Source organism: Schistocerca nitens, chromosome 3, assembly GCF_023898315.1.
Source record: "Schistocerca nitens isolate TAMUIC-IGC-003100 chromosome 3, iqSchNite1.1, whole genome shotgun sequence".
NCBI lineage: Eukaryota > Metazoa > Arthropoda > Insecta > Orthoptera > Acrididae > Schistocerca > Schistocerca nitens.
In genome coordinates, this window is record NC_064616.1 from 548,542,611 (window position 1) to 548,564,940 (window position 22,330).

The 22,330-nt window shown below is 41.8% G+C and overlaps 1 long non-coding RNA gene across 1 annotated transcript; it reads right to left on the reverse strand.

The window, feature by feature from the left end:
- Window positions 1-2,646: 2,646 nt before the first annotated feature.
- On the reverse strand, window positions 2,647-21,985 carry LOC126249772 (uncharacterized). The gene is made up of 3 exons (XR_007545657.1): window positions 21,908-21,985; window positions 2,935-3,018; window positions 2,647-2,831 (listed from the first exon to the last, which is right to left on the reverse strand). It is a non-coding gene; the product is annotated as an uncharacterized LOC126249772 (long non-coding RNA).
- Between the last annotated feature and the right edge of the window lie 345 nt (window positions 21,986-22,330).

Sequence of the window (22,330 nt, forward strand, 5' to 3'; positions counted from 1 at the left end):
ACTATAAACTCTCCTGAGAGCAAAGACAGAAATTCCGCCTGTACCAACAAAACTGATACTGAGCGACTGTCCCACATGAGCGCTCGAAAATGAAAGACTCTTCCTCCCCACCACTGGCTTCCCAGAAGACTCGGCTCCCCTCCCTCGTAACTGCAGAAGGCGAATCATCTTCACGAAACCAAGGGATATTCTCCGTCTCTACAGATTCTTCTGAACACCGACCAACCATATTTTAGTCTTTGGTCATCCAGCGCGGAAAGATTGCGAGGGAATACCTACACTCGTACAATAGTACGCTTCTGAGTAAAAGTCCTTGAAAATAACCTAGCCTGCATGATTTCCGAGGTGGCGCTTCCACGTTCCTCTCAGCTGTGTCCAAGATTTGCAGAGTTCCCGGTTATCCTTCTGGTTCGGCTACGCGACCGGCAGGCCGAGACTCTATTGTGCTCCAGCGCTCAGGTGCCCCAACGTAGAGGCAATCATTCATTACGCCGTTTTGTTAATAAAGACACTGTCACCTTTCATGCAAAAGCGTTAATAATTATTTACGAAGCGTACATGACAATGTCAGTCTCCTTTAAATATTCATATATACGCTGTACAACCTATGAAATGATATTAATTGCGGTTGTAGATCACTGCAAAGTGTGTAGATGAGTGCTTGTAAGGTGCAAAATAATAGCCACCTTACAATAGCCCCACCTAATGAGCTATTTTGTACAAGGATTGGGTAATTCATGTAGTATTATCTCATCCATTTCAAAATAAAATAACCATCAATTGTTTGTACAAGTGAACTAATAAGAATACGAGGGCAGAGGAACACTTGAATCATGATATGTTCTTCTACAGTCATTCTGCATTCTTTCATGGGTTTACTGCCATAAATTTACTTATTACATGTTTATTATAATCTGTCTGCCCCTTATGTTGGAACATTTTCCCCAGACGGGACAACTGGAATACACAATATCAAAAGAAATTTGTGAGTGTAACTGTTCAGTGTTAAAAAAATTTTGCAGCTTTTTCATCAAGAGCCGGCCGCGGTGGTCTCGCGGTTCTAGGCGCGCAGTCCGGAACCGTGCGACTGCAACGGTCGCAGGTTCGAATCCTGCCTCGGGCATGGATGTGTGTGATGTCCTTAGGTTAGTTAGGTTTAAGTAGTTCTAAGTTCTAGGGGACTTATGACCACAGCAGTTGAGTCTCATAGTGCTCAGAGCCATTTGAACCATTTTTTTTTTCATCAAGAGTCACATACTGGTTCGGATTTCACAACACACGTTCATCTTCTTTTGTGTACGGGGATGGAAGCTACAGTTTTCATGAAGTTTAGGAAGCGACAATTGTTTGATATCGGTCATGGTGGCTTGCAACTCAGTCTTTGGACCCTCAGCCCATTGTTGATCCCATCTGGTTACAAGTCTCTCGCACAGTTGATGATGTGGAAGCATCCTCGGAATATACAGCAAGGTAAGTGGGTGTATGTTTTGAAACAGCCAAGTTTTCGTCAAATTTGCACACAGTATGAGGGAGGTATAGTCAGGGAGGATCTTTATAGGTCACCTAAGTTTCTTCTGCGTCAGCTAAGAGAACTGTATTTGTATCTATTCTTCAGTTCTTTGTGTTTCTTCTTTTATTATGTTGGTGTTTCTACTCTTCTGTTCTTCATGTCCCTTCTTTCTCTTGATATAAATGTTGTATTTTGGATAATGATATCGGTAATTGTGGACAGGTAGGTTATCTGTTTGGTGACACTATACATGGAACCTGAGTCATTGTGTGTGACTCTGATTCCGCAGAAGTCAGTGCCAGGTGACTGACTGCTACACGTTATGATGTTTATCAGCCTATGTATGGCAAAGGCCCGAAGAAGGAAAGCAAATATAGTTCACAGTTCCGTACAACTGCTTTAGGCTTAACTCACTGTATTATGTGTGCAATTCGTTTATTTCGTCTCCATCGCGTAGTACAAGAGTAGAGACAAGTTATTAGTGTCGTTTAAACACCCATCTTGCTCCGAACCAGCAGATCTGCTGCGGCTGCCGCCTGTTACCTACGCCATCATTGTCTGCCACCGGAGATCTTTAGGTAGCTGCATGAACAGGCCAGCTGTTTGGCTATGTCCGCGACTGGGCTTTGGTTTACAGACGGCATGCCGTTAGACTCCCGTTCCGTCTGCACATCATGTTGTTGCTTGCAGTGTGTCTCTCAAAACATTCTCTTTTCGTGACACCTGTGCTCACTAATATCCCCAACTAGTGTCCGATTTACTCAAATACTATACATACATAACACAAAATCATTGACATCTCTCTGTTATGAAATATAAATTTTTAATATGCATTCACTAGTGTGGTCATTTATCTTTACATTTATTATCGTTCTATTTGTACAATCAGCCAAGACACTCACTTATTTAATATTATTATTTAGATCAAAATTTCATGTACTAAGTTAATGTTAATTAGACTAATTATTAAATATCTGTCGGCACCTGTATACCTAAGAAATATGCATGTTCATTAGTTGTCCATACATCAGTAGCATTATAGTCCTCACCAAAACACAATGTTAATAGTTGCAAATACTACTTGTTAAACTATTTGTTAAACTACTGGCCAGTAGGATATTTATGCTAGTGTAACTACTACCCAATTCAAAGTAGTGGTGTCATTGGGAATTCCAAGATCATACGAGCTCGTGGCTCTTGGTTTCATCATGGATGTCATCGTGAATATCTGTGAACAATAAAGTGCACGTCTGCACACAGAAACATACACAAATGAATGATTACGTGGGCCTCTTCTTCATTTTATGCTTCGGCTTACTTCCTGTGGACAATTACAAAATACATAGCAAGTTTAGTACAAAATTACTGATTCTTTCTTTAATCACACTTCACGTACCTTTTCTCATAGTTTTACTCAGTAATACCTTCTCTGTCACTGTCCCCTTTTTCCAGAGCTGCTGCTATTACTTTCATCTGGTGTTCTCTTCTTCTCATGTTACTAATGGTACCTGGAAAAGTAAAGGTTTTAGTACATTATATAAAATCCTTACTCATCAACACAACTGCCACGCCCTTATGTATTACCTTCTATGTCATGTGTTTTGAACGTACAGCATTCTTATTTTCCTTTATTAAATTTTACGTGTCTATATCCCCTTATTACACTTCCATTTCACGTCGCTGTAACACTCAAACAATATTTCGGTGTCCTCATACGGTATTCCGCAGAACTGGCCACCATGTACACAATTATTCCGTCTCTCTGACCAGCATAAATACAACATTTCCATACACAAATAATGGTGCGCTCTCGCGTAGCCACGTGGAGTAGGCCACCTATTAAACTCTCGTTTCTCTGAACGGAGACAAATAGCTTGGACGACATACCTGTGTGTCACCACAAACCACTACTAGCAAGTCACTCATTTGTGATGCCATTGATAAACATGTAAAATAGACACTCATTTCATGAAGTAGTTCTAAAATTTCTTTTTCAAAATGCTGACGTTCTATGCTAATACGTTCCACATCAAATGGGTAACAAACTTAGCTATTCACCCACCTTTACAACATTTTGCAGTACCACAGGTTTCTCATTTTTTACTTTATTCCTTCATGGACAGATAGCACATCTTGAACCCTAAACACCTTCTAGAATTGTATGCTCAGCTTGCTGTGCACATAGTTACAGTCTACACAAAGAAACATACCCTAATTTTCTCACCCTCGACATCCTGCACTTTTATGTACTGTAGTACCTCTTTTAACATGATAATAGCACAGAAAATATTGATAAATCTACATATCCCTCCAGTGTAATAACTTAGTTGCTAACTATATACATTATACTTTACTTTCGCCATACAAGCTCACTTTAATTCTTCTGATTTATTCTATAAATGGCTTGAGATGGCTCACATGATGGAGTCCCACAGATTTTTCTGATTTCAGAGACTCAATTTCAACTGCACTTGTGTGCACTAGTCTTCTTACACGTACAGGGCTGCTGTATCTCTTGAAGAACTTCTGACATAGCTTCATTTGTTTATTGGACAACATATAAGACTTAATTAAGACTTTTTATCCAACTACAAATTCCCTTACGTGCTCCTTTTGTCTGCACGCACCTTGCGCTTCTCTCCAGCGACCCGAATATTGCGCAAAGCCTCTCCACTATGACCTTTTTTTTGTCGGCGCGTCCTTTATGGAAAATCGATCAGTCCTCGAATTTTGTCTAGAGGGTCCCTACTCTTCAGAATCATCATATGTGGTATCAATGTAGTACTGTGTGGGAACTCGTTTATCACGTCTTGAAAATCTTTAAGAAATACATCCCAGCTAGCATGAGTCTTTCCACAGCATAGTCTACATAAATTATCCAAATATTTCATCGTTCTCACCGCTGGGTTGGAACTCGGATGAAATCTTCTAATAAATATGGACTTTATCTTACACCTTTTTAGTGTTCTTTTCCATACCACAGATTTATATTGAGGTCCATTGTTGTTGTTGCGGTCTTCAGTCCTGAGACTGGTTTGATGCAGCTCTCTGTGCTACTCTATCCTGTGCAAGCTTCTTCATCCCCCAGTACCGACCGCAACCTACATCCTTCTGAATCTGCTTTGTGTATTCATGTCTTGGTCTCCCTCTACGATTTTTACCCTCCACGCTGCCCTCCAATACTACATTGGTGATCCCTTGATGCCTCAGAACATGTCCTACCAACCGATCCCTTCTTCTAGTCAAGTTGTGCCGCAAACTTCTCTCCTCCCCAATCCTATTCAATACCTCCTCATTAGTTACGTGATCTACCCACCTTATCTTCAGCAGCCGGCCGCTGTGGTCTAGCGGTTCTAGGCGCTCAGTCCGGAGCCGCGCGACTGCTACGGTCGCAGGTTCGAATCCTGCCTCGGGCATGGATGTGTGTGTGATGTCCTTACGTTAGTTAGGTTTAAGTAGTTCTAAGTTCTAGGGGACTGATGACCATAGATGTTAAGTCCCATAGTGCTCAGAGCCATTTGAACCTTATCTTCAGCATTCTTCTGTAGCACCACATTTCGAAAGCTTCTATTCTCTTCTTGTCCAAACTAGTTATCGTCCATGTTTCACTTCCATACATGGCTACACTCCATACAAATACTTTCAGAAACGACTTCCTGACACTTAAATCTATACTCGATGTTAACAAATTTCTCTTTTTGAGAAACGCTTTCCTTGCCATTGCCAGTCTACATTTTATATCCTCTCTACTTCGACCATTATCAGTTATTTTGCTCCCCAAATAGCAAAACTCCTTTACTACTTTAAGTGTCTCATTTCCTAATCTAATTCCCTCAGCATCACCCGACTTAATTCGACTACATTCCATTATCCTCGTTTTGCTTTTGTTGATGTTCATCTTATATCTTCCTTTCAAGACACTGTCCATTGCGTTCAACTGCTCTTCCAAGTCCTTTGGTGTCTCTGACAGAATTACAATGTCATCGGCGAACCTCAAAGTTTTTATTTCTTCTCCATGGATTTTAGTACATACTCCGAATTTTTCTTTTGTCTCCTTTACTGCTTGCTCAATATACAGAATGAATAACATGAGGGAGACGCTACAACCCTGTCTCACTCCTTTCCCAACCACTGCTTCCCTTTCATGTCCCTCGACTCTTATAACTGGCATCTGGTTTCTGTACAAATTGTAAATAGCCTTTCGCTTCTTGTATTTGACCCCTGCCACCTTCAGAAATGCGGTCCATTATCTGAGATAATACAATCTTCAGTTCCCGCTTGGTTTATGAAGTCTCTGCACAAGGCTCTACTCACAGTTGCACCAGTCACCCTTTTTAGTGGTGTCAACGTCACAAATTTGGATGTCAGCTCCAGTACTACCAATATATATTCGTGGCCCCTCGGTGTGTTGGGGAATGGTCCCATTAAATCCGTCGCTGCCATATGCCTTAGTTTCTCAGTAATAATTGGATATAAAGGAGCCTGGGTCCCTACAGTTGTGGATTTCGCCTTTTGGCAGTTATTACAGATGGCTAATACCTTCCTTACACGTTTCTCCATGTTTTTAAAAGAGTAATTCCTTTCACTTTTGGATAGTACCCTATTACCAATGGTGATTGTTCTGTGTACTAATTTGCCGTCTTGTTCAAACTCCTGAAACAGCATAACTCCCAGACCGGTCTTCGTGCTGTCAGTGGCCATACAAAAATCTTGTGATAAGTCAGGATGTGACAAAATAGGAACACTGACGAGTGCCGCCTTCAAATTATTGAATTCTCGGTCTGCACACTCATCCCACACCCAGGGTGTTCTTTTTCCCGTCAGTTGGCAAAATTGGGGACTTGCTAATGTTTCCACATATATCAAGTTTTTATAAAAATTTATTATTCCTAGAAACCCTCTCAGTTGTTTTCTGGTTATAGGAGTGGTAAACTTGGCAATTGCTGCCATCCTCTCTGGCTCTAAGATACATACTTTAACAGAAATGAGCACTTATTCACCTTCGATACTGTAAAGCAAATATCTTCTACTGCAAACACTTTTTTATAACTATTTTGAGAAGAGTTAATGTGGAGCAAAACAAGAAAGAATGTCTAGTAAAAATTGTTTCTAAAGTGCATACCTTAAGAGCTATGAGCGCTTGTTCAGCAGAGATGTGTTTCATAGTAGCCAAGATGAACAAATGCTCATAGCTCTTAAGGAACGATTTTAGAGCCCATGTTTATTGGAGCTACTGAATAATGACCAAATCTCCTGGGACACCCTGTATACAGTGACGGTTCAAGTATCACGTCAGAAGATAATTGTAGGTGTGCTCTGTTGTGTCTGATAACAGATCCCTACTAACAGTACAAGCATCCATTATCAGTCTCTTCCTATGCAATGAAAGCAGAAGGAATCATGAAGGCTATGAAATACTCTTTAACTCAGAACGACGGAAAGAACTGAATTATTGCTGATGCAGAAAGCCTTCTCAGTGCCATTCAGAGCGGGAGTTGACAAAAATACGGCAGCAGACTTGTCACAGACATGGCGAACGGGGAAATCGAATGGCCCTGGTTAGATAGATATGTTAATACGCTTTGAACAAAACCTCATGCAGGCATTTTGTGCAACGAAATACGAGTAGGTCAGGTGATGAAAGGACCCTACTGTATCTGGAGCTTCCGTTGATAGACCAATTTCTTACATCAAGTAAAGATTGAAGTCAATTTCCTGTGGTAAGAGAAATAGATAACATCAAACGTAAATAAAGGAAAATATATACCTCGCTTATTATGTTCTCATAACATGCAGATACAGTAAATAGCTATTACAGTGTAGTCAGGCTGAATGACAAATAAATATCAATAAAAAAGAAAAAAGAGTGGCTGAATGTAGGAACTGAAAGTCATACAGTTCTGATCAGTTATTTCATATCTGATGCAATTAAAGTCAGGGAAGGAGTGTGTGGATGAATTTGAAGACGAGGACTATGTAAGGAGTATGCGACTCCTCATGCACTGACAAATATACATGCTGCGTCCATTGACATCCTGAGTTCTGTTATTGGTGTATGGATGAAGCAGATGGAGCGGATTTTGAGGACTTGCAACATGACCCTCTTCGTCCATACACGGTTCACAGTAACCACGATTTACATTCAGCGAACATCACCACCGTCTAGAATGCCTTCTGTTTCGTTGTTGTTTATGTAGTAAGTACTTTAGGAACGGACTCAGCATAGTTACGTGTTTGAATTATCAAACAGAACTCAGTTCGTCGTTATTAATAAGGAGACATTTTATGACGCAAAAGTAGTGTCTGACACACGGTAGGAGGTCACGTAGGATCGTTACTATTCCATCTATACATAAATGACATGCTAGGTATTGACTAAATACGGCCGAATGGAGGTAAAAATTGTGTAGTCGCAAAGTTGTACAGTGGTAAGAGGGAGTGCTATGAAAATAATAAAAGTCTTCACCTTGGTGTATGAGTGTGGGGGAGGGGGGTTTAAAGAGCACTTTTTATGTTTTTCTTGAATAACTCGAAAATCACGGCTTCTAGCGAAAATGATTCCCAGTACAAAATTAAACTGCATTTTCTCCAAAAGAAAGCCCTATTGATCCGTTCTCTAGGACTAATAGTTTCAGCATTGCAGGGAATGCAAAAACCGTCGATTTAACGATGTAAAATAAATTTTTGTTGTTAAATGAAGTGGTTTAAGAAGAAATATTAAATGCGTGTAGCACGTATAGATCCAGTAAAGTCGTATTAAGAGAGAAACTGTGTTGCGGGGGTGTAACAGGGTAGAGGGGAGATGGCGGGGTGGAGTGCAGAAGCGCGAGTTAAGGTAGGTCGCCGAATAGGGTTATGCACTACCCTCCTTCATAAGTCTGCAAATTGAGACTCCACTCTATCTACCCTAGTACGTCACAAGATGCCACTACAGGGTGTTTAAAGGTATACCGACCCTCTGCAACGTGCCCTACGAATCACTGGCGCCACTATGTGCAGACATTCCCGAGGGGCGTTAATTTTCCACAAAGTGCGTTAACACTACATGGAATACAGTTACGAGTTACTAATAACACTAAAGAGAAAAACGCATATGAACATAATTTGCGTAAATCTCAGCACATTGAGGAGATACTGCCTCTCGGTCATACTGTACGGCAGTTGTACAGGAAAAGGCAAATTTCCCACCTATAAGCGCTGCTCACTTTTAAGTTTACAGGCAGAGTATTTGTACCCAGCATTTCCTTTGCCCGCATCTCGTGGTCGTGCGGTAGCGTTCTCGCTTCCCACGCCCGAGTTCCCGGGTTCGATTCCCGGCGGGGTCAGGGATTTTCTCTGCCTCGTGATGGCTGGGTGTTGTGTGCTGTCCTTAGGTTAGTTAGGTTTAAGTAGTTCTAAGTTCTAGGGGACTCATGACCAAAGATGTTAAGTCCCATAGTGCTCAGAGCCATTTGAACCATTTCCTTTTCAGTTCTCTAGACTGAGGAGCCTGTCTCAAATATGACGCGCTGTCAAGAAGTATTCGACAATGTCGATTTTACTGTCTTCACTAACACAGGCTGGAATACTTTTCACAGCCTGCGGGGTATCAAATGCATCACTCCAGCCTCCTCTATCCTGGCGTCTGAAGAGGCCCAGAGGCATAAACTATCTCCCTCTGCGACAGAAGTAGGTCACCTCGGTGTTATGGAAGACATAAACATTATCAGTCCCCTTCGATCAGACATATTACTCTCAACTTCGAAGATATACTATGGGTGGGTGACAGGTGGCTACAATCAGTGCAGCTCACACTACAAGTGCAGCAATTCCTGTACACGCTATCAGTAACATAGTTAATGGTGAGAGAAGTGTAGTAACTTTATGGTCATTCATTAACCAAACACCAATCGAGTACAGCACAGTTACATGTCTTTGCAATGTGCTGTCAGCGATAGAGAGCAGCAAGGTGTCATATTTCCAAATCCAATCCTTTCCTATCAACGCTACAAAGCTCCCTGACAACACCACACTTACAAATTATGCACTTCTCAGTTATTATTTTTGGGAACGTGTTTTATATAGATTCGCACTTAACAACTGCAAATAAGTACTCATTTAATAACCCGAAAATAACTTTACTAGATAAACACATGCTCAGTGAAGTTATTTTGCCTGCTCACATAAGGGAACTGGGCAGGAAATGTTGGGGAGGAATACTCTGTAAATTGAAAAGCGAGCAGCGCTAGTTGTGGGGAAGTTTCCTTTTCCGTACGAACGCTACAGCCGCCGTACAGGACGACTAACAATTAATTTATCCTCTAGCATAAATTTACATGGATTCTATCCATGTGCGTTTCTTGTGTTAGTACTATTAGAAACTCATGTCTGTGTTCCATGTGGTGTTAATACAATTTGTCGAAAATAAAGGGCCCCTGCGATCTGTGTGCACTGCGTCGTCAGTGATTCAAAATGCGAGCTGTGGAAGGGTCACTGTAACTTTGTGTAACAGCCTGTAGTTGCTTCTTCTGGCGTAGTGGGATAGACAGAGTGGGGATCCCTCCTTCTTGTTTAGTCTGCAGACCTACGAAGGAGGATAATGCATGACCACAATCCGGTGACGTGCCTTCACTCACGCGTCTACCCTCCTCCCCCTTCCTCTACCACGTTACACTCCTAGAACACATCTTATCCCTTAATATCGACCTACTGCACTTAGATGTGGTATACACATTTATTGCTTGTTCTAAATCCCCTTCATCTGACAATAAACATTAATTTTATGCCATTAAAACACTACCGTAACAATCTGCGACTTTTACACACCCTGCTACAAAGAAGTTATTAGTCCCAGAGAAAGTCTTAGGATCGTATTTGTAGTAAATTGGAAGTAGTTTTATTTTGTACTGGGAAACATTTACGCTGGCCGCCACAGTTTTCAAATAGTTCTAGAAAAACAGTAAGAAACTGACTTTTAAAAGACCCCCCCCCCCACCCACCCGACGCTCATCACACCCCACAGGTAGGGAGTTTTTCATGACACTCCTTCCTACCAGTGTACAAAAATTTGCACCTACACGTATTTCTGCCCCTAATTATCTTTCGCTGAGTGAATTATCTGAGACTGCTTGTAGACGACGCAATTACATACACGGAAGTCACGTCACTAGAAAATTTCACCGTAATGTTGAAAGACCTGAACATGCTCAGCGCATGCTTCAGAGATACGAAACCGACACTAAACATCAAAAAATGTAAAGTATTACGTAGACGTAGCCGAACACAGCCTACATCACCGAACAGTGAAAGCAATCACACAGAAACATCAGATTTAGTGGCTCAATTCGAAGATATTTAAACAGGAACTGCCAGATACATTTCGTTGTCAGAAAAGCAGATACTAAGCTGATGGAAACTGTAAAAACTCTAGAGAAAAGTAAAATGGACGAATGTGGCTCACAAAAGTTTAGTCCTACAAGTGCCTGATTATTGTTTGCCAGTCAATGACTCTTACCCACAGCGATTAAGGAAAGCGACAAAGAAATCTGAAGAGATGCGCGAATCGTCACGGGGTTGTTTAATTAGTGCGATAGCGTCACAAAAATTTCCAATAACTTTCTCTGGAAGGTGCTATAGGAAAGCATTTTTGTATTGTGTACTATTTTACACCTAATGCTTTGTAATTGTATGTTATAAGACGAGTCAGCAAAAGTATGAGTTCTTTACAGTAGCATCTCGTATAATCGTCATCATGACAGTAAAATAAGAGAAACTTGGACTAACTCGGAACTATTCCTACAGTCGTTGTTGTCCAGTTATGCTCGTGAACGCATTAGGAAAGGGCTAAAATAACACTAGTCGTTATATACAAGGTGTTCGTTTTCACTCGAGACATCTAAATATCTCGAAAAGTACACATCGTAAGAAAAAAATGCTCTAAGTGAAACGTTAATATTAATAAATGGCACATCTGTCTGTGCTACAACTGGTCAGTTCCTAACACCCCTTCTACGTGTGCGGGGTCAACTTTGTATTTTTAAATGGAAACCCCCATTTTATTGCATATTTGTGTCCTATGTCGAAAAACACGTACGGTTTAAACAAACCATCGTTTCCCATTCGTGGTAGATGGCACTGTAATCGGTAGATATCAAGTGTGCCTGTTTTCGCAATTCAGAACCGATGCATTTTATTGTACATTTCATTTATGATGTAATGTGTTCTAACGGTTGATACTGACGTTCAAACGTTACGTGAGTCATGCAGATGTAACTCTACAGTAGCCTAAAACTAATATGGCTAGACATTGACATTTATGGTAAATAAGCTACCTCTAAGACAACATAGTTTTCTGTTCCCTACGGGGTTGATTGTGTTGAGTCCCTAAACCATCGGAATGATTGATTTAGGTGGCCGCCCTCGAACGCCACCATGAGGTTGACTGATTTCGGTGTTTGTTTCTTTAACCGACGGTAATTCTCGCGCTCACTGTTACGCGGCTACCGGCGGCATACAAACCACAACCATTACAATATGGTAAAATGTCCATGATGATGATGATGATGATGATGTTTGGTTTGTGGGGCGCACAACTGCGCGGTCATCAACGTCCGTACAAAATCCCAGTTTTTACACAGTCCAATTTTTTTTTCACAGTCCAATCGAGCCACTGTCACGAGTAATGATGACGATGATGAAATGACGAGGAAAACACAAACACCCAGTCCACGGGCAGAGAATATCCCCAACTGGGCCGATAATCGAACCCGTGGCCACGTGATCCAGAGGAAGCAACGTTAGCCACTCGACCACGAGCTGCGGACTAGACTATCTATGAAGTGATAGTGACAGCTATGTATACTCACCGAAATCAAGCTCCCCCCCCCCTACCCCTTCCCAACGGTGAGAGACAAGCGGACTCGCCGAAAACAAGCATCCCGGTGGAAACAGAAAACTATTACATCCATGTCGTTGTTCGTGGATCACTCTAAACGTAGTTTCTAACCAGACGCTGAAACAGCTAACCACACTGTACTGTACTATCAGATCTGCAACACTAATGAAAATTTCCAACATTAATGTCAACTGTTAGAACAGAAAATGAAATGTAGAAGCAAATGTGTTGGTTCTGAATTGCAAAAACAGGAACACCTGGTATTTGTCGATTACAGTTTTATCTACCACGATTGGGAAACAATGATTTGAGAATACCGTACTTATTTTTTGGTGTAGAATAAAAACACGCAATAAAAATGGGGACTTCCCGTTTGAAAATACAAAGGTGACCGCGCCCACTCAGGAGGGGTGATTAGGAGGTGGCCAGTTGTAGCGCAGAAAAATGTCGCCTTTGCTAATATTAACTTTTCACCCAGAATATTTTTTTTTTCGTTCCATTCGTCGTTATCGAAATATTCAGTTGTGTCAAGTTAAAACAAACACAAACTACCACAAACCGTACGGTCGCTCACAAAGTGCAAATGTAGATGTATTCCGATGACTTTGTTCCGTAACATTGCCAAGACCTCTGTTTAAGATGTTACACACAGCAAGAGCAGTACCATTGCTCTTGGCTAAGTAGTACATTTCTTTACGAAGACAAGCGCCCACGAAAATTGAAGCCTCCGTCGCTCTCACTGACGGAAAGAAAACAGGATAGGAAAGCGGATATTAGTGAAGGGACGCCATCTACTGGCTTGACGGGAGCCTATAACGAGGTGAAGCTGGTAAATGAGGTCCTCGGAGCCGGAGGAAGGTCAAGGTTTGGTGACAGAGCGGCGGCTGGCGCCAGTAAGGTCGCGGCGTGGCGCAGCTGGAGAGAGGCTGTGAACTTGGCCACAACCTTGACTGCTGCTGCGGGGAAAGTGAGCGCGCGCGCGCCGCCTGCCCGCTTCACTTTCCTCCTGACCTACTTACGCGGCGAAAGTAACTGACCCACTGCGTACGCATCTTACTTTCCCCACACATTCCTTCATTCGCACTTTCTTTCTCTTATCTGCCTTAATGGGTGTGCTTTGCTGGCTTTGCTGTCACTTAGGTTGAGGAACTGCTTCTGTTTCGTAAATCCGACTGTATGCCTTGTTTCATATTGCATTCCTCTTTTGCTGATCAGTATCAACGAATATGTTCTACACTGACTGCTCGACTGTATCCTGAGAGCGATGAGTCCTGCCTTCAGCTTTCAGTAAGTACAAAATGGTATGCAAACATTGCCCACCTGCTTGTATACGACGCGGTAAGGGAGACACACGCCCGCATCTCGTGGTCGTGCGGTAGCGTTCTCGCTTCCCACGCCCGGGTTCCCGGGTTTGATTCCCGGCGGGGTCAGGGATTTTCTCTGCCTCGTGATGGCTGGGTGTTGTGTGCTGTCCTTAGGTTAGTTAGGTTTAAGTAGTTCTAAGTTCTAGGAGACTGATGACCATAGATGTTAAGTCCCATAGTGCTCAGAGCCATTTGAGCCCAAGGGAGACACACAGAGGAAAACAGAGAACAATAAGCGCGCTAGGGGACGATGAAGGAGGACGACACAGTACTCAGACTGCCATAAAACAAAATATGCCGAAGTATTATATTAATTTCTAGATAAAACAAAAATAGGTATACTGGACAGCGAAGAACTTTTAGTACACGGTACGACGGATGTATGTGAGGAGAACAGGTCTAGTCTAACCGAAAATATTACTCAGGATGAAGTAAAAACGATAATTAACGACTCTCCGAGGAAAATTTATCTGGTCCTGATGGTCTGCTGGTCGAATTTTATGTATGTATCTGGAACGTATAGGGAATGAATTCACCAAGATGTTTAAAGATTATGATGATGAGTCCCATACTTCTTTACAGAGCGTAGGGGAGCGACGCGGGAGACACGCGTCGCCTTACTAGGCAAGGTCCTAGTGGAGGTGGTTTGCCATTGCCTTCCTCCGACCGTAATGGGGATGAATGACGATGATGGAAACGACACAACACCCAGTCACCTCGAGGCAGGAAAAATCCCTGACCCCGCCGGGAATCGAACCCGGGATCCCGTGCTCGGAAAGCGAGAACGCTACCGCGAGACCACGAGCGGCGGACATAATGATTAATGAGTCAATAACGAAACAGGCGTCACCTCCCCAATTATCGGAGGGACTGATTGTACCCATTCCCAAAAACCCGAGCAGCAACAGGAATCATTATCTAAGACTACTCACTCTACTCAATGACTTGAAAATTATTACTCGTATTCTGAATTGTGGAATGAAGCCAATCCTGAAAAGCATAATAGGCCATTACCAAACGAGTGCAATAAAAGGAAGATCAGTGTCAGATACCTTAAGTGAGTACAGAGCCATTGTACACGTAACCTCGATAAGTGATAGTAGTCTTTCATTAGAGGTTTTAGAATTTAACGAAGCATTCGATACTATCAGTCACGGCTTCTTACTCAGTATCACGCAGAAAATGGGTGTCAACGATCTGTTCATCAAAGCTATTCGTAGATACCTAAGTCGTGTTTTTCTTAAGGATTGAAATCAGTTTACAGTTGACTGAAGCATTTCAAATTCCACAATCCGTATGCCAAGGATGCCCTCTGTGACATTATATGTCATCGCGGTGGAACCTTCGCTTTCGATAGTGCATCACAAACAGAGAAGCCTGCTCGTCTTCAATATAAAGACGGTCTGCCACGGTTATGCTGACGACATAAATGCTATTGTGAGTTCGAATAGTGAGGCTGATGAGGTGCGATATGTGATACGCGAATACTCGCGATCCTGCGATGCAAAACTGAATCTTCAAAAGTCCAAGATAATGCATCTCGGTCCTTACAATAATGCAGTCAGTGACCAATGGCTAGATGTAACTGAAGAGAGACTCCAAATAATGCTGAAGGAACATAATTCGCGATCCTTAGACAGGTAACATAAAACGCAGTTTACAAATTCATCTATACTTAGCGAATATATCACGTAGCACCAGTCTTACTTATACCGCATATCACTGCGCGAGAAATACAGCTGCAGCGTGTTGGAATGTGAGAAAAGAAACAATCTTCCCAGTATCCTTACATATGACGACTTTGCAGGGACATAATTGGGAACTAGTGATTAACAATGTTAAATCTAGATGTGATGCACTATTTCTGACTCGTACTTTCAAAATAATACATGCTACATGCAGGCGTTATGGAGGTATTATTCCTCCTGTTAGATCCTGGGGCCAGCAACGCTCCCATTAATGTTGCACATATAGATACCAGCGTATATTAAGTCCGAAAGTTCCGAAGCAGGTGGGAGCTATATAAAACTTTCTCCGGCAAAACCAACACCAGTAACGTCTGTGAATTTCTTTCCACCAATCATCCTCACTACCCTATGGAGATAAGATAATCTGAATGAATATTTGTAAAAGTATCAACTATATCACTCTACCAACTACAATCAGTGCCATATGGTATTATATCTTAAACAAAAGTATACCTGCGGCGGAACGATTACAGAAACTCAAATTGAGACTATCCCCATACAGCGACAAATGCCAGGTTGTAGAAACTGCAGTGCGCATTATCCTACGTGAAAATAAAATCAGAATTTGGAACTGGACTAGGGGGAAATTAGCATTTATAAAAACAACCTCAGAAGGTCTTTTATCAATAACTGAAGTCTTAGAACACGACTGGAAAGTTACCCGTCCGCAAATAATAACGGTTACTCGTGGCTTATGAGACAGTTTGTGTTTTAAATGATAAAAAAAGTCGAACTTAGAAGTATACATGTTTTATATTGCTGAGCATTTTAAGCTGCAGAATAATAATAAATATAAGATTTAGTTTCAAAATTTTTTATCTGTTGCCTTATGAAATCTGTTCTAATATACCAAAACTCCCCTGGTGACGAATTCTGCTGTATTTGCCAAGACACACAGCTTTCTTACAGGCATAATATTGTATGCAGCGTAATACATTTAGTTCTAGAAATGTTTTCGAATGAATATTTGTTGAATAATGTTATTCGCTACTATTTTGACCGATCTAAAGGAAAAAAAAAGTATAGGATAGCTCGCAGTGCGCTAGCTTGTCAGATATGGAGGTGAAGCGGACCCGGATCGAATCCGCACAGCGGTTTGATGAACGTGGGCTGATGCTCCGCCCAGTCTGAATGTTGTTTTTATGCGGTTTCGTACGCTTGTTTAGGCAAATTCTGAGCTGATCCCCAAATTCCGCCTCAGAAAAACAGAGGCACAATTAGTTAAAATACGATACGATGTCAGTCCCTCAGATGAGCTTGACGAATGTGGCGTGAGGAAGGACATCCAGCCACAAAATTGTGTGTTGTTGTTGTTGTTGTTGTTGTTGTGGACTTATGTCCGAAGACTGGTGTGATTTAGCTCTCCACGGTAGTCTATCCTGTGCAAGCTTCTTCATCTCTGTATAATTACCGCAACCAACATAAATTTGAAGCTACTTACTGTAGTCAAAACTTGGTGTGCCTGTACACTCCCCCACCCCCTCCCGAACCCTCTCCCTCATCACTTCCTACCAGGACCAAAGTGACAGTTCCTTTATGTTTCAGGATGTGTCCTATCGACCGATCCCTTCTGTTGGTCAAGCTGTGTCATAAATATGTTTTCTTTTCCACAGTTGCTTTCAGTGCCTCGTCATCTACTCACCTAATATTCAGTATCCTTCTGCTGTACCGCGTTTCAAAAGCTCCTATTATATTACTTTCTGAACTCCTTATCGTGCACATATGACTTCTGTACAAGGCCACATTCCAGACACGTGATTTAAGAAAAGACTTCCAAACACTTAAATTGATATCAAATGTTATCAAATTCGCCTATTTTTAGAAATGATTTTCTTGATATAGTCAATCTGCATTTTGTATCTGCCCTACTTCAGCCATCATCGATTGTTTACGTGGTAAAATAGTAAAACTCATCAAATGCATTTAGTATCTCATTTACCAATTCCCTCAGCATCCCCTGATTTAATTTGAATACATTCCATTATCAAAAAAATGGTTCAAATGGCTCTGAGCAATATCGGACTTAACTTCTGAGGTCATCAGTCCCCAAGAACTTAGAACTACTTAAACCTAACTAACCTAAGGACGTCACACACACCCAAACCCGAGGCAGGATTCCAACCTGCGACCATAGCGGTGGCGCGGTTCCAGACTGTAGCGCCTAGAATCGCTCGGCCACTTCGGCTGGCCATTCCATTATCCTTCTTTTACTTTTATCGATGTTCATCTCATAATAATGTCTTTTCAGGGCACTATCTATTCCGTTCAACTGTTCTTCCAAATCCTCTGCAGTCTGTGATAGAATTACAATGTCATCGGCATACCTTAATTTTTTTGTTATGCTCTCTAAGCCTTGCTTTCCTGTACAGCTTGCTCCATGTACAGACTGAAAAACATCGGGTATAGGCTACCAATTTATCCCACTTCCTTCTCAATTACAGCTTCCCCTTTATGTACTTCAACTCTTATAATTGCAGACTGGTTTCTGTGCAGGTCGTAAATAAACACTCGTTCCCTGTATTTTATACCTGCTGTCTTCAGAATATCAGAGTGTCTGGCACAAAATTAAATAATAAAATACAATTTGGCAAATCCTGAAGATGCCGGCCCCCTACTAGACAGGAAAAACGTTATGGAAGGGAAGGAGCAGGCAGCCAAAAGTTCCCGAAACTTGAGTTTTGCCCTCAAATGGTTACGAGGAATGTGAAATACCGCTAGCTGTCTCCCCGATATTTCCTTCTTAAATCAGTGGGTCAAGTGACTAAGAACAGAGGGATTTGGTTAGCAGTTGGTGACCATTTTTTACGAAGAGTCTCTCTGCTGGGCAGGCATGAGGGTCCTTCTGATCAACCTCTGCCATTCAATAACTCCAAGACACAGAGACACTACTTCAGTGACACTACTATGAAAACGATGCACGAGCGATACTAATGCAAATGACTATAAAAGGTGGTCCTGTGTAGTATCACTGAAGACTGTACATTGCATTTCACACTACAGGACTACTCCAATTATCTCCCGCATAAGCATGTAAAATTATTAAAGGTAATCAAGGGGCCTTATGAACTTGAATAAAAGATAGAACTAAATCTCACGACGGATGTATTCATAAGACATACATAAAATATGGAATGTGCGTCAACATATTATCTTGGCTATGTTGTTGTTGTTGTGGTCTTCAGTCCTGAGACTGGTTTGATGCAGCTCTCCATGCTACTCTATCCTGTGCAAGCTTCTTCATCTCCCAGTACCTACTGCAACCTACATCCTTCTGAATCTGCTTAGTGTATGCATCTCTTGGTCTCCCCCTACGATTTTCACCCTCCACGCTGCCCTCCAATACTAAATTGGTGATCCCTTGATGCCTCAGAACATGTCCTACCAACCGATCCCTTCTTCTGGTCAAGTTGTGCCACAAACTCCTCTTCTCCCCAATCCTGTTCAGTACCTCCTCATTAGTTATGTGATCTACCCATCTAATCTTCAGCATTCTTCTGTAGCACCACATTTCGAAAGCTTCTATTCTCTTCTTGTCCAAACTGGTTATCGTCCATGTTTCACTTCCATACATGGCTACACTCCATACAAATACTTTCAGAAAAGACTTCCTGACACTTAAATCTATACTCGATGTTAACAAATTTCTCTTCTTCAGAAACGCTTTCCTTGCCATTGCCAGTCTACATTTTATATCCTCTCTACTTCGACCATTATCAGTTATTTTGCTCCCCAAATAGCAAAACTCCTTTACTACTTTAAGTGTCTCATTTCCTAATCTAATACCCTCAACATCACCCGACTTAATTCGACTACATTCCATTATCCTCGTTTTGCTTTTGTTGATGTTCATCTTATATCCTCCCTTCAAGACACCATCCATTCCATTCAACTGCTCTTCCAAGTCCTTTGCTGTCTCTGACAGAATTACAATGTCATCGGCGAACCTCAAAGTTTTTATTTCTTCTCCATGGATTTTAATACCTACTCCGAATTTTTCTTTTGTTTCCTTTACTGCTTGCTCAATATACAGATTGAATAACATCGGGGAGAGGCTACAACCCTGTCTTACTCCCTTCCCAACCACTGCTTCCCTTTCATGTCCCTCGACTCTTATAACTGCCATCTGGTTTCTGTACAAATTGTAAATAGCCTTTCGCTCCCTGTATTTTACCCCTGCCACCTTTAGAATTTGAAAGAGAGTATTCCAGTCAACATTGTCAAAAGCTTTCTCTAAGTCTACAAATGCTAGAAACGTAGGTTTGCCTTTCCTTAATCTTTCTTCTAAGATAAGTCGTAAGGTCAGTATTGCCTCACGTGTCCCAGTATTTCTACGGAATCCAAACTGATCTTCCCCGAGGTCGGCTTCTACTGGTTTTTCCATTCGTCTGTAAAGAATTCGTGTTAGTATTTTGCAGCTGTGGCTTATTAAACTGATTGTTCGGTAATTCTCACATCTGTCAACACCTGCTTTCTTTGGGATTGGAATTATTATATTCTTCTTGAAGTCTGAGGGTATTTCGCCTGTTTCACACATCTTGCTCACCAGATGGTAGAGTTTTGTCAGGACTGGCTCTCCCAAGGCAGTCAGTAGTTCCAATGGAATGTTGTCTACTCCGGGGGCCTTGTTTCGACTCAGGTCTTTCAGTGCTCTGTCAAACTCTTCACGCAGTATCGTATCTCCCATTTCATCTTCATCTACATCCTCTTCCATTTCCATAATATTGTCCTCAAGTACATCGCCCTTGTATAGACCCTCTATATACTCCTTCCACCTTTCTGCTTTCCCTTCTTTGCTTAGAACTGGGTTTCCATCTGAGCTCTTGATGTTCATACAAGTGGTTCTCTTATCTCCAAAGGTCTCTTTAATTTTCCTGTAGGCAGTATCTATCTTACCCCTAGTAAGATGAGCCTCTACGTCCTTACATTTGTCCTCTAGCCATCCCTGCTTAGCCATTTTGCACTTCCTGTCGATCTCATTTTTGAGACGTTTGTATTCCTTTTTGCCTGCTTCATTTACTGCATTTTTATATTTTCTCCTTTCATCAATTAAATTCAATATTTCTTCTGTTACCCAAGGATTTCTACTAGCCCTCGTCTTTTTACCTACTTGATCCTCTGCTGCCTTCACTACTTCATCCCTCAAAGCTACCCATTCTTCTTCTACTGTATTTCTTTCCCCCATTCCTGTCAATTGTTCCCTTATGCTCTCCCTGAAACTCTGTACAGCCTCTGGTTCTTTCAGTTTATCCAGGTCCCATCTCCTTAAATTCCCACCTTTTTGCAGTTTCTTCAGTTTTAATCTACAGGTCATAACCAATAGATTGTGGTCAGAGTCCACATCTGCCCCTGGAAATGTCTTACAATTTAAAACCTGGTTCCTAAATCTCTGTCTTAGCATTATATAATCAATCTGATACCTTTTAGTATCTCCAGGGTTCTTCCATGTATACAACCTTCTTTTATGATTCTTGAACCAAGTGTTAGCTATGATTAAATTGTGCTCTGTGCAAAATTCTACCAGGCGGCTTCCTCTTTCATTTCTTAGCCCCAATCCATATTCACCTACTACGTTTCCTTCTCTCCCTTTTCCTACACTCGAATTCCAGTCACCCATAACTATTAAATTTTCGTCTCCCTTCACAATCTGAATAATTTCTTTTATTTCATCATACATTTCTTCAATTTCTTCGTCATCTGCAGAGCTAGTTGGCATATAAACTTTTACTACTGTAGTAGGTGTGGGCTTCGTATCTATCTTGGCCACAATAATGCGTTCACTAAGCTGTTTGTAGTAGCTTACCCGCGTTCCTATTTTCCTGTTCATTATTAAACCTACTCCTGCATTACCCCTATTTGACTTTGTGTTTATAACCCTGTAGTCACCTGACCAGAAGTCTTGTTCCTCCTGCCACCGAACTTCACTAATTCCCACTATATCTAACTTTAACCTATCCATTTCCCTTTTCAAATTTTCTAACCTACCTGCCCGATTAAGGGACCTGACATTCCACGCTCCGATCCGTAGAACGCCAGTTTTCTTTCTCCTGATAACGACGTCCTCTTGAGTAGTCCCCGCCCGGAGATCCGAATGGGGGACTATTTTACCTCCGGAATATTTTACCCAAGAGGACGCCATCATCATTTAATCATACAGTAAAGCTATACAGTATCTAATATTCATAAAGTAGAATGATCTGATTGACGATTGGAAAAGTTGAACCAAGGACAGTGACTCAACTTTAGTTGAGACTTTAAAGAGATAACGCTGTCTGACCCTGAGCAATACGACTGACACTGACTGTGAACTGAACTCGGAACCAAACTACTATAATGCATTTGGATCAGACAACGACTGTTGCTTCCGTGAGGGAGTATTAAAGTAAAAGAATTTCCTCTCAATATTCCTACTTACGGTGCTGCGCAATGCTCACCATACATGTCGAAAACTCGAGAGGCGATGCGTAGTGCGTCTCGGCATCGGGGCTTTAGTCCGTACGCTCCCTCGGAGCAAGACCGAATCCTGTCCTCGTTCTTCCACGTATCCTGAACGAATCTATTCCGTCTTCACTCTTACGCGGACCACAACTGAATTTCCTCTTCCACACACTCCCTCCCAAGACGCGGAAAGCTTCACGTGGAGTTTTCGCCAACAAACTAAAACAGCCAATCGAAAGCTCAGAAAACACTCATACGCCAAATACGCATCACTTCGCGCACTGTACGGTCTCTCTCCGTAATACGGGAAAAAAGTGTTCCTCCCATCCTGTTGCATTGACGGGCGTCCGCTATGACGGTGTCTTGTTACAGACAGCGTCCGTGCACAGGAAACCGCACA